Genomic DNA, 11,007 nt, shown 5'->3' with positions numbered 1-11,007 from the left:
AGAAAACAACCAGACTAGCCAGATTCCCCTCACAATACAATTCTCTTGCCTTGATAACATTCTGATAAATTTCCCTTCTACCTTGTCTAGTACTCCTTGTGATGTGGTGAACAGGACTGCATACTGCACTCTAGCATATCTCTGGTCTTGTATTCCATGCCTCTGCAAGACTGCACTTTACACAGTGCACAACATATGGACCAGCTAGTCATTTATATAGTTTTAGTATGACCTCACCAGTCTTATCTATAAAATTAAGTATCCTGAATGCCTCTTTAACCACTTCTTTTTAAACCTGTTCTGCTACCTCAAAGTCTACCCTAGCTGCCAGCCAGCCAGCCCTCAGCTGATTCTTAGTGACTGTTTAGTCATCAGCAAGGGCTGAGTAGCTCTGAATGAAACACAACAAATGTAAGTTCATGATTGGCCCAAATCAGAGAGCAAGTGGTAAAAATTATTCGGGTAAGTGAGCAATCATATGACAATTTACCAAATTGGCATCAGCCTTCTTTAATGCTCCTCATAATTAATTCTTTATGTTATTACAGAAGGATAAACTAGCAAACTATACTAGCTGCCATTTCCTTTTTGGAAATGAAGTGCATTACCATGTTCTTTTTTCCACAATGCAGTTTTGCCATTCAGCAACAATGTCCATTTTCATTGTTAAGTGATAAAACTACCAAGTGTATTTAAAGTCCTGACAGATTATAATATGCTAAAAAACTGAGCATTGTATGGGGTCATTTAGAGGTCTTCATATCTAACAATCATCTCTCTTTTCTACTTGCTTGTAAGAGGAGACAGGAAGTGACAGAAGGAAATACTTCCACACTATAGGGTTGATTCCTCAGCTGCTGTGGAGATTAAGCCTTTGAAATCACAGACAGGGTGGACGATGCCACATTCCAACTCCTTAATACAAACCTCATCCAACATTTGCATGAAAGGAGTTATTGTACAAGATCAAGTCATCATTTTATCACTGTACAGTCACTTCAGTTTGATTTTCAGGCCCAGAAGTGAGGGGTCATTATGAAGCATGTTGCAGCTTTCTAGACTTAAAGTTGAATTATCTAACTTTAGACAACATGCTTTTTCTTTCTGTTTATATCAGAATCATTTTCACCTACCATTCATTTTCCTTTTTCTCTCTGTGTATAGACATGCCTGCTAAACATATCCCAGAGCCGCATCAGCCACAAATTACACAACTGTACTACCTTACCCCATCTGCCAATCATGTTCCCTTTATCAGAGAAAATTCCTTGGTTTCACCCACATTTTGCTAACCTATTTACTAACAGAATGAACATCAATTTCTTTAACTTCCAGTAACCACACCCCTCCCTAACTTTTCTCCCCCTTATCCCACAGGCCCATCACTCATACATTCCTCCCTCTGATTCCCTTCTTACCTTCTTCCCTTTAATTCCATGGTCCACTGTCTTCTCCAATCAGATTCCATCTTCTTTGGCCCTTTGTCACTTCCATCTATCACCTCCCAGCTTATTACATCATTTCCACTCTCCTCCTCCCTCACCTGCCAGCTCTTGCTCCTCCCCCACCCCTCTATCTCCCCTATTTCTTTCCAGTCCTGATGAAGGGTCTTGACTTAAAATGTCAATTGTCCATTTCCTTCCATAGATGCTGCCTGATCTACTGAGTTCTTCCAGCTTTTTATGTATTACTTCAGATTTCCGGCCTCTGTAGTCTCTTGTGTCTCTAAATTATCTCTCTATTTGTCAGGTCTGATGAATCATGAATAAGATCTGAATCATTAACTGTTTCGCTTTTCTACAGCTGCTGTCTGACCTGCTTAGTTTTCTATTTTCTGTTTTGGTTTATTATCGTACACACATAAGTATCCCACCACCTTATCGTTGACAACTCATTACACAAGCCTAGTAGCATAATGTACTGATAACTGTCCATTAAGTCATTTCAACCCTCACAATCACAGGCAATCCCTTGAATTGCAGGGAAATAGGCCCTTGGGTTCAACTGATCTATGCCATCCTTCAGTTCTACGTACCCCTCCTCCACCTTTCCTCATACTGAAAACCTATGTGCATCGCTCTCTTTCCCAGTTCTAATGAAGGGTTGCAGACCCAAAATGTATTTTGTTTCTCTATCACACAGACATTACCTGAATTGTTTGAGCTTTTCCAGTGTTTTCTGTTTTGGTTGTAAAGTCCTGATGCCCAGCATCCATCATTCTCACTTGCTACATAGATTCTCCCCACACCCCTCCCCCCCTACCCCCGATGGGTTAATACTTGAAAGGAGCACCCCAAATAGAATGTGTTTGTCTTTCTCCTTTAACTGTATGGTGGCTTTAAATAAAAGATTGGTAATTGGGTCTTGTCTGACTGTTTGCAATCTTAAATCTTTTTTAACTGGCACTATTTTCTTCTCTGTTGTAATCTAATTACAACAATTCTTGGAATTGATTTTTTTCCTCCAGGCTGTTTCATCATTAGAGCACGTTCTCTGTAGAAATTACTTTTGTAACAATAATTTTACCAACATTGACTAAGCCACTGTTGCACTTCCCCTACAAACTGCCCTGATTAGTTTTTGCAATTGTGTTCTACTCTTATCCTACAGTGTGCATGGGGTGTGCCTTGGCTCTTCTGACCACAAGTAACTCATCAACCAATGACTTTATCATGTTACTTTTCCCCCCCCAAAATCTATGTTGTCAAGCATTTTCAAATAATGTTGTCACCTTTAATTATTACAGAATGAGTGCATTATGGATGCTGACAAAATAAAGTGCATGCTTGCGTATTATTCTGCTCTTGTGGTCATCTCCATCTGTAAATCATAGTTGTAAGAACTTTTTAATGAATGGTGCTGCATTTGAGTTTTATTTATGCATCCTTACAAGTCAGTTAAGTCTTGAATTGGTTGCAATAAGAAGCAAACAACCTAATCACAAATAATTTGCTAACCTCAGGTAAATATTATTTTTCATAGAATTTCATAATGAAATTAGTATAAATAATATTGGCATGCTAAAATTATACTTGTAGTATGATTGGCACATTTCTTGTAGAGGTAAGGGCCTAGAAATTGTTCTACTTTATAATGGCATTAAACTATTATTGTCATTCCTAACTGTGTTGATCCCATAAAGGACACGTTTCAATTTATGGCGTTTTCAGTAGGTGCTATTTGATTCATCTATTGTAAGATGTTGCAGCTGCCAACATTCAGCCTTCAAATTGCATTTTCAGAAGCCTGGCTTTAAAGGAACATATAATAATACATGGAGCTGATGGAATTTGCACTTAAGGAGGAGATGGTGCAATGGTGTGGGAAGGAAAGGAAAATGCTCCTATGGACTCAGAAGGACCTGGATGGGCTAAGTAGCCCAATACATCACTGGTACATCCCCTCCTCACCATCGGTAGCATCTACATGAGGCGCTGACACAAGAAGGCAACATCTATCATCAAAGATCCCCACCATCTGGGCCATGCCATCTTCTTCCAGCTACCATTGGGCAGGAGGTACAGAAGCCTGAAGCCCCACACCACCAGGTTTAAGAACAGCTACTTTCCTTCAACTATTCAGTTCTTGAACCAGCCTGCACAACCCTAATCACTACCTCAGTATAGCAACACTTTGACCATTTTGCACTACAGTGGACTTTTTATTTGTTCTAATTGTTTTCTTTCTTGCATAATTTATGTTGTTAATTTATGTTTTTCTTGTGAATGTTGTGTATCTGATACTATGTCCCTGTGATGCTGCTGCAAGTAAGTTTTACATTGCACCTGTGCATACATGTACTTGTGCATATGACAATAAACTCAACTTTGACTTTGAGGCTGGTGGAGAATAATAACATCCATTGAAAGCAGATTCTTTGTGCATATGGGCCACAGCAATCCTCTGGGACTACTGTCAGCTGCTCATAGCAGGAGATTCCTAGCGATGTCTCTGTAAGGACTACGAATACATGAATGCAATCAATGCATGCCTGCACTTTGAGGAAATGTACAATGAAGGCAAAACTCTGCATCTATATTGTGTGCTCCTTAAGTAAAAGTAAGTGAAGTTTTTAATCAAATTAGAAAGGTAATCACAAGAATGAATTCATGGAGAGCACTGCACTTTGGATAGTTTCATAGAGTAATATATTATTGAGCCAATGTGGAAACAGGTTATTTTGGATTTGTTAATGTGTTAATAAATGATCTCATGGTAAAAGATTTCCCAGGAAGTGGTGATCACAGTATGATAGAATTTAGAATTCAGCTTGAGTGTGAAAAACTTTGTCTGAAACAACTTTGGTAAACGTAAATGAGAGGAGTCATAGCATTGTACAACACAGAAACAGGTCCTTCAGCCCACCATATCCATGCCCCACATTGTCCCTATTTATACTGATCCCACCCCTCCTCATAACTGAAATCCTGGTAAATCTCCTCTGCACTTTCTCCAGTCCAATTATGTCCCATATGACGTTGGATCTTATTGTGTACCTGCAAAGCACTTCCCTTCAGCTGTGACACTTCACCCTATATTCTGTTATTGTTTTTACCCTGTACTATCTCAATGCACTGTGTAATGAATTGATCTGTACGAATGGTATGCAAGACAAGTTTTTCACTGTACCTCTGTACAAGTGGCAATAATAAACCAATACAATACATATTGTATGATGACTAGGACTGCATACAATACTCCAGTTGTGGCCTAGCCAATGTTTTACAAAGCTGTAACATTACATCCTAACTCTAATATTCTGTGCAATGGCCGATGAAGTAAAACATTGTAAATGCGTCCTTCCCCACCTTATCCACCTGTGCTGCCACTTTCAGGGATTTAAGGACTTGTACCCCAAGGTCCCTCTGTTCATCAGTACTCCCTAGGGCCCTACTACATATGCTGTATGTCCTACCCTTGTTTGGCCTCCCAAGATGCATCTCCTCACACTTGTCAAGAATTAAATTCAATTTACCATTGCATCACCCAGCTTTCCAGCTGATCTATATCATGCTATTGCTCTAGACAATTTTCCTTGCTATCTACACCACCACCAATTTTCATATCATATGCAATTGGAATTACAAAAGATGAGGTAAGAGTTAAAGTGGACTGGACAAATGGGTAAAACAGTAGACACGCAGTGGCAAACATTTAAAGAAATAATTCATGACTCCCAGTAAAAATCTATCCCAGTGAAGAGGAAAGATTCTAAGGGCAGGGGCATGAATCAACTATGGACAACCAAGAAAATTAAGAAGGAAATTAAGGTGAAAGAAAAAGCATATAAGATGGCAGAAGTTAGCGGTAGGCCTGAAGATTGGGTTAAATTCAGAGTCCAGCAAAAGACTCCAGCAAAGTTTTGTGTCCCTCCTTTTTTGAATGAGGCTTTCCTGCTCGATCTTTCTTTAGTCCTGCTTTGCTGGACTTGGAAATAGTGGATGCAGTGGTTACAATCTTCCAAAACTCCTTCGATTCTGATTGGGAAACTGCCAATACAATACCCTTATTCAAAAAGAGTGAGAGGAAAAACACAGGTAAGTTGAGAACAATTAGCTTAGTGTCTATTATTGGAAAAATGTTAGAATCAATTGTTAAGGAAATAATTACAGAACTTTTGGAAAGTAATAACCTGATTAAGTAGAGTCAGTATGGCTTCATGTAAGGGAACTCATGTTTGTTAAGATTATTAGAATTCTACAAGGAAGTTTAACATTATGATCAATACAGACATCATGGGCCTGTTCTTGTGCTATACTGTTCTATGTTCTATCAGCTAGAATGAATTGAGGGGAATCAGTAGCAGGTGATTGGGAAGGCTGATAGAATGCTACCTTTTATTTCAAAGGAGTTGGAGTATAAAAGTAGTAAAGTTTTCCTACAACTGTACAAGACACATCTAGAGTATTGCAAACTATTTTGCTCCACTAATTTAAGGAAGAACATATCAACAGTTCAGAGAAGGTTCACTGGGATGATTCCTGATTTGGATTGCCTTAAGAGGAAAGGTTGAACATTTGTTTTGTGCTCACTGGAGTTTAGAAGAGTGAGTGACAACCTTATTTGAAACATGAGGTTCTTAGGGGGCTTAACAGGGTGCTGGAAGGATGTTTCCCTACCTGAGAGAATGTAGGACCAGAAGGCACCCATTTAAGACTGAGATGAAGAAGAACTTTTCAGTACTAGAGAATGTGTGAAAGGAATGGGTACAACAAAAGGAATATCTCTTGGATGGGTACATGGATAGGAAAGGTTTAGAAGGTTATGGGCCAACTGCAGGCAAAAAGGATTTGCGTAAATAGGCATCTTGGTCAGCATGGATGAGTTGGGCTGTGTAACTCTACGAATCTATAATTTCTCTCAAAAGATTGTGAGTCTTTGGAATTCCTTGCACAAGAGAGCTGTGGAGACAGAATCTTGAAATATATTCAAAGCTGAGATAGAAATATTGTTAATCAGGAAGCAATTAAGGGTTATGTGGAGATGGCAGGAAAGTGGAAGTAAAAAGTTAGATCAGCTGTGAATATTGAGTGTCAGAGCAGGCCTGGGGGGGGGGGGGGGGGGCCCAGTGGTCTGTTCCTGTTCCAGTCTATTATAGTCTTTATGATCTTTTCTCTTAGAGTTTGATGATCTCCCTAATGCACCAGTAAGCAGAAAACTGTGAGAGTAGGCAGAGATCACCAGCAGCAGCCTTGAATGATGCTGGTAGTAGGAAGCTGAGAGTGACCATAACTTTGGCTTCCAAGGGCGAAGCAGTCCAGACATACATGTGAGATGTTGCCTGAGGTTTTAGGAGGGCACAGATCTAAGTAAGGAGAAGGAATGCAGTTGGAGAATTGACCTTTAACACAGTTTCAGAGAAAACAGTAATAGTAAGCATTGCTTGTTCTGTTAAGTAAATAACAGAAATTAAATTGAAAGTCACTCTGGAGTAGAATTCTGCTGCAATTTTTGGACTACCAACGATAGAGTCTCGCCATTTATCTGCTTCTGCTAACCGTATGATTGCCTTTGTCACATTAATGGCCAAACGATCCATTTTGCTTAAATGGAAGGATCCAATACCCCCTACTACTTTTCAATGGTTTTCTCAAACTATATCCTGTCTAAACCTGAAACAAATTAGGAGTGGTACTGTTGATCCTTCGCTTAAATTTGAAGACATTTGGAGTCCATTTCTTCAATACTTTCATATGATATAGATCCCTTTTCAATAACCTTTCAAGTTAAAGGAACGGAGTTGATGACATAATATTGATCTGTTTTTATTGAGAAATTTCAGTCCAGTTTTTTCTTTCTTTTTTTTTCATTTCTTTTTTTTTGAAATTTTCTTTATAGTTTAGTTTGTTATATTATTTACAATTTTTTAAATTGATTTGGGGATTCTTTTTTTATATATACAATAAATCTTTTTCTTTCTTCTCTTTTATATTGTATTCATCTACTAAGAGATCATGAGATCTAAAGATTTTTTTATATTTTATTACTTTTTATTATTATCTATGTTATGATTGCTCTCTTGATCTCTTTGTATTACATGTACAGTCATTGATGTTATATATTAATCTGTATTAATTTGGAAACTAATAAAAAGATTGAAAAAGAAAGGAGTTGAATTCTGGGCTTTGCCATTGGAAGAGTTTTACACCAGAACAAAAACTCATTGATAATTGTCCTGCCAAAAGTCAGGGGCCAAATTTCCCTTTGATCACTGAGCCTAAGAAATGGGTGCAATATTGTTCTGCTCTGGGTTGAGCCTGTTTTCAACTGCCAGGATCATTTTGTTTTGGAATTGAGTAAAAGAATTTCTTGGCCAAGAACTTCACAATTTATTGGACAAATAGTCAAACATTTGCACACACCTATTCCTTACAATATTTCTTTATGGTAAAATATCTTGGTACTTTTATTTTATTTAAAGTTCTCATGCCAAGAGGAATTAATAACAGTCGGAGTGGGCTATTGTGTAACAGGTTTCAACAGGGAGTCTAGGTTTTCTGCATATTAAATACTTGGCAGAAAACCTTGCTTTGCTGAAGATTGGTGAAGCAGCATGCTAAACTTTGGCATTTCTCATATATTTTGAAATCTAATGAAACTGCATCAATTCATAACTAATTGGGAAGTGTATAAAGGAAAATCTTTTTCAGCATTTTTAAAGTCACATAAAGTATTCCTTCAATCATTTTGAACAGCTTTGGTGATTTGTAATCCTGGTTGTTACATAAACATTACTCCTTTTCCTCTCAGTGAAGTGACTGCTTAAGGCAACAAGTAAATATACTACAAAATATTTGAATGGTGCTTGGGTAATATTATGTGAGGAAATTACAGTAAATGATTTTGTCAGATATTAGTATGATGCAGAAATGATCTGCATTACAAAATACATATTGCAGGATATTACATTTTCAATTTGAAATGGCTTTTTTTTAAATCACAAGTAAACGTTGCCTCTCTTTGCAGCCTGTCTGCAGTCTTTCTTATGGTTGACTGTGCTGTCTCCTCCATCCTCCATCTGAGAACAATTGCCTTTACCTTGGTCCATTTTTCCATTCAAGGAACATGCTTTTTTGATGGTAAATAGTAGTTTCCTTCAAAATATTGGGATGGAGAAAACCATTATCTTTGCTCCCCAGTCCATTTCTTCCCCAGGAGTCCTGGTCTGCAGCTGAAAGAGACTATTCAAAGCTTGTTGTCATTTCTGATCATGAGATGAGCTTCTGACCATATCACCAAAACTGGCCATATCTTCCTCCATATTATCATTTGTCTCCACACTGATCTCAGCACATCTGCTGACAAAAGTCTGCCATGACTTAATGCCTTTCTGATAAAACTGCATCCTCTGTCAACTTGAACAAATGCTAACTTGCTTCAATTCCATTCATCTGCCTCCTGGTCTGGCAATACTTCCACTATTAAAATTCTCATATTTGTTTCAATTGCCTCTATGGTCTCTCATCCCTCTATCTCTGAGACCTCCCCATTCTTACAGTCTTCCACAGATCTTTGTACAATTATGATTTTAATTGTCCCTGTATTGGCAGTTATACATTCTGCAGCCTAAAAACCCCTTATTAAATCACTTGAGCTCTCTCTCCTCCCTTAAAAATAATCTTTAACATCTAGTTCTTTCTTAAAACTTTTGGTTATCTGTCCTAATATCTCCTTATTCAGCTTATGTCTTTTTTAAAAAATTAATGGACCTGCATAACCTTCTTCATTATAATTTTGTGTTAGAGGGACAAAATAAATTTTATTTGTTTTTGCCTTAAATGTATGCAGTTGAAGAAAAATCCCTGAGAAGTTTACACCATTCAAGACTGGGTACTTTTTTTGGCTGACACTAGAAATACTGACCTTTCTATCCACCACTGCCAAATGCAATATCTGCAGCATAATATCAGAACCAACCGCATTTTATAAGGGCTCCATCAGGATGTGATCTGTATTGAAGCAAACTATAGTGGCAATGCCATGTGAGGAATAACAAAGCCGTGGGAATACCATAACTTCTGAGCCATTCAACATTCTAACTGCATAAACTCTACTTCCGGTGTTGATAGATCAAATTCCTGAAATTTTCTCCCTCCCACTGTTTGGAAGCAGTAGATCAATGAAAAGCCTTATCCGAGCAGCTCATGATAAGTAATAAAGAAACTCACATTGGCTTTGTTGACAGACACAAAAAAGTTTTCCCTCCTTTTCAAATATTACATTTAAAAAGGAGGGAAAATAATGAATTTGTTTATATATGCAAACTATTTAGCTGCTATTATATTCCTACCAAACTGTAAAATGTCAAGTAACTAATTCCACTGCAGGATCTTATTCTGTCCTGCCTGATCTGGATTCACAAACCACATGTGTGAAGTTGTGCCTTTCCTGCTATCAACTTCATCTCATTTACCTGCTACCACTTGTGGCTGAACTGGATGTTGGCATCCCATTTGATACTGAGATAATCTTTCAATCCACCTGCTTTATTCCCAGGACCACACACATCCACCTCTATAATCATCCATCTCCACCTCTGCTACTGAAACCTTTATTCATGCCATTGCTACCTTTAGATTCAACTACCGAAATGCCCTGCTGGCCAGAACCCCATCTTGCAATTTCTGTAAATTTCAGTTGAAACTTCACGATGAGGAGAATACTACTACTGAGATAGGCTGTAAGTCAATCATTATTGAAAACTGAATATGTTAATTATAGTTATAAAGTCTGCCAGAAAACCTTATTGTGGGGCAAATGATAAGGAGAAGTAACTTTAGTGATTCAAGATAAAATCACTTCATTAAGGAGAGAGAATATAATTAAGAAATAATAAGGGATATAAAAATCTAATAGGAGTTGGAATAAGGGTCCCTAGTAGCCCCTGTAATGTGTTAGTTTGCATGAGTCCAGAAATCAGACCTTCATGTAGTAAAAATAGGCTTCTTTCTATGATGGATTTGAACATTCACACAAATTGAGAATCTCTGAAAGCATTACATTTTTGGACTGTGTAAAGGGTTTTCTTTGTTACAATATAAGATTTGGCACTGAGTAATAAACCAGATTTTGTTAACAACCTAACAGTTTCACTAACATTTATCCAATAGAGTTCATAGCATGAGCAAGTTCAGTGAAGTATTCTAAAGGGAAAACCAGGAACAGCTGCTAAAATTCTAGATCTGTGTGAGACCCAGTTCTATGCGATACGACAGAGATGGCCCATAATAAAATGGCACAGTCAGAGTAAATCTGCATCTGGGTAAAATCACTGCAGAATGGGGGGAGGTGCTCAGGAAAAACTTTACTTGCTACAAACCCAGTTTTTATCTGTGGGAAAGAGCTTGAACTACTAAATAAAAATAGTCGCGGATGACTTAAAAGTTAAAGAACAACATAAGACCAAAAGGAAAGTACCATCTAAAAGTAAAAATTAGTGCAGAATTAGAAGGTAAGGAAGGCTTCCAACTGAAAGACCTATTCACCCAGGATCTCCACAGAGATCAT

Source organism: Pristis pectinata, chromosome 1, assembly GCF_009764475.1.
Source record: "Pristis pectinata isolate sPriPec2 chromosome 1, sPriPec2.1.pri, whole genome shotgun sequence".
NCBI lineage: Eukaryota > Metazoa > Chordata > Chondrichthyes > Rhinopristiformes > Pristidae > Pristis > Pristis pectinata.
This window is presented reverse-complemented; position numbering follows the sequence as displayed.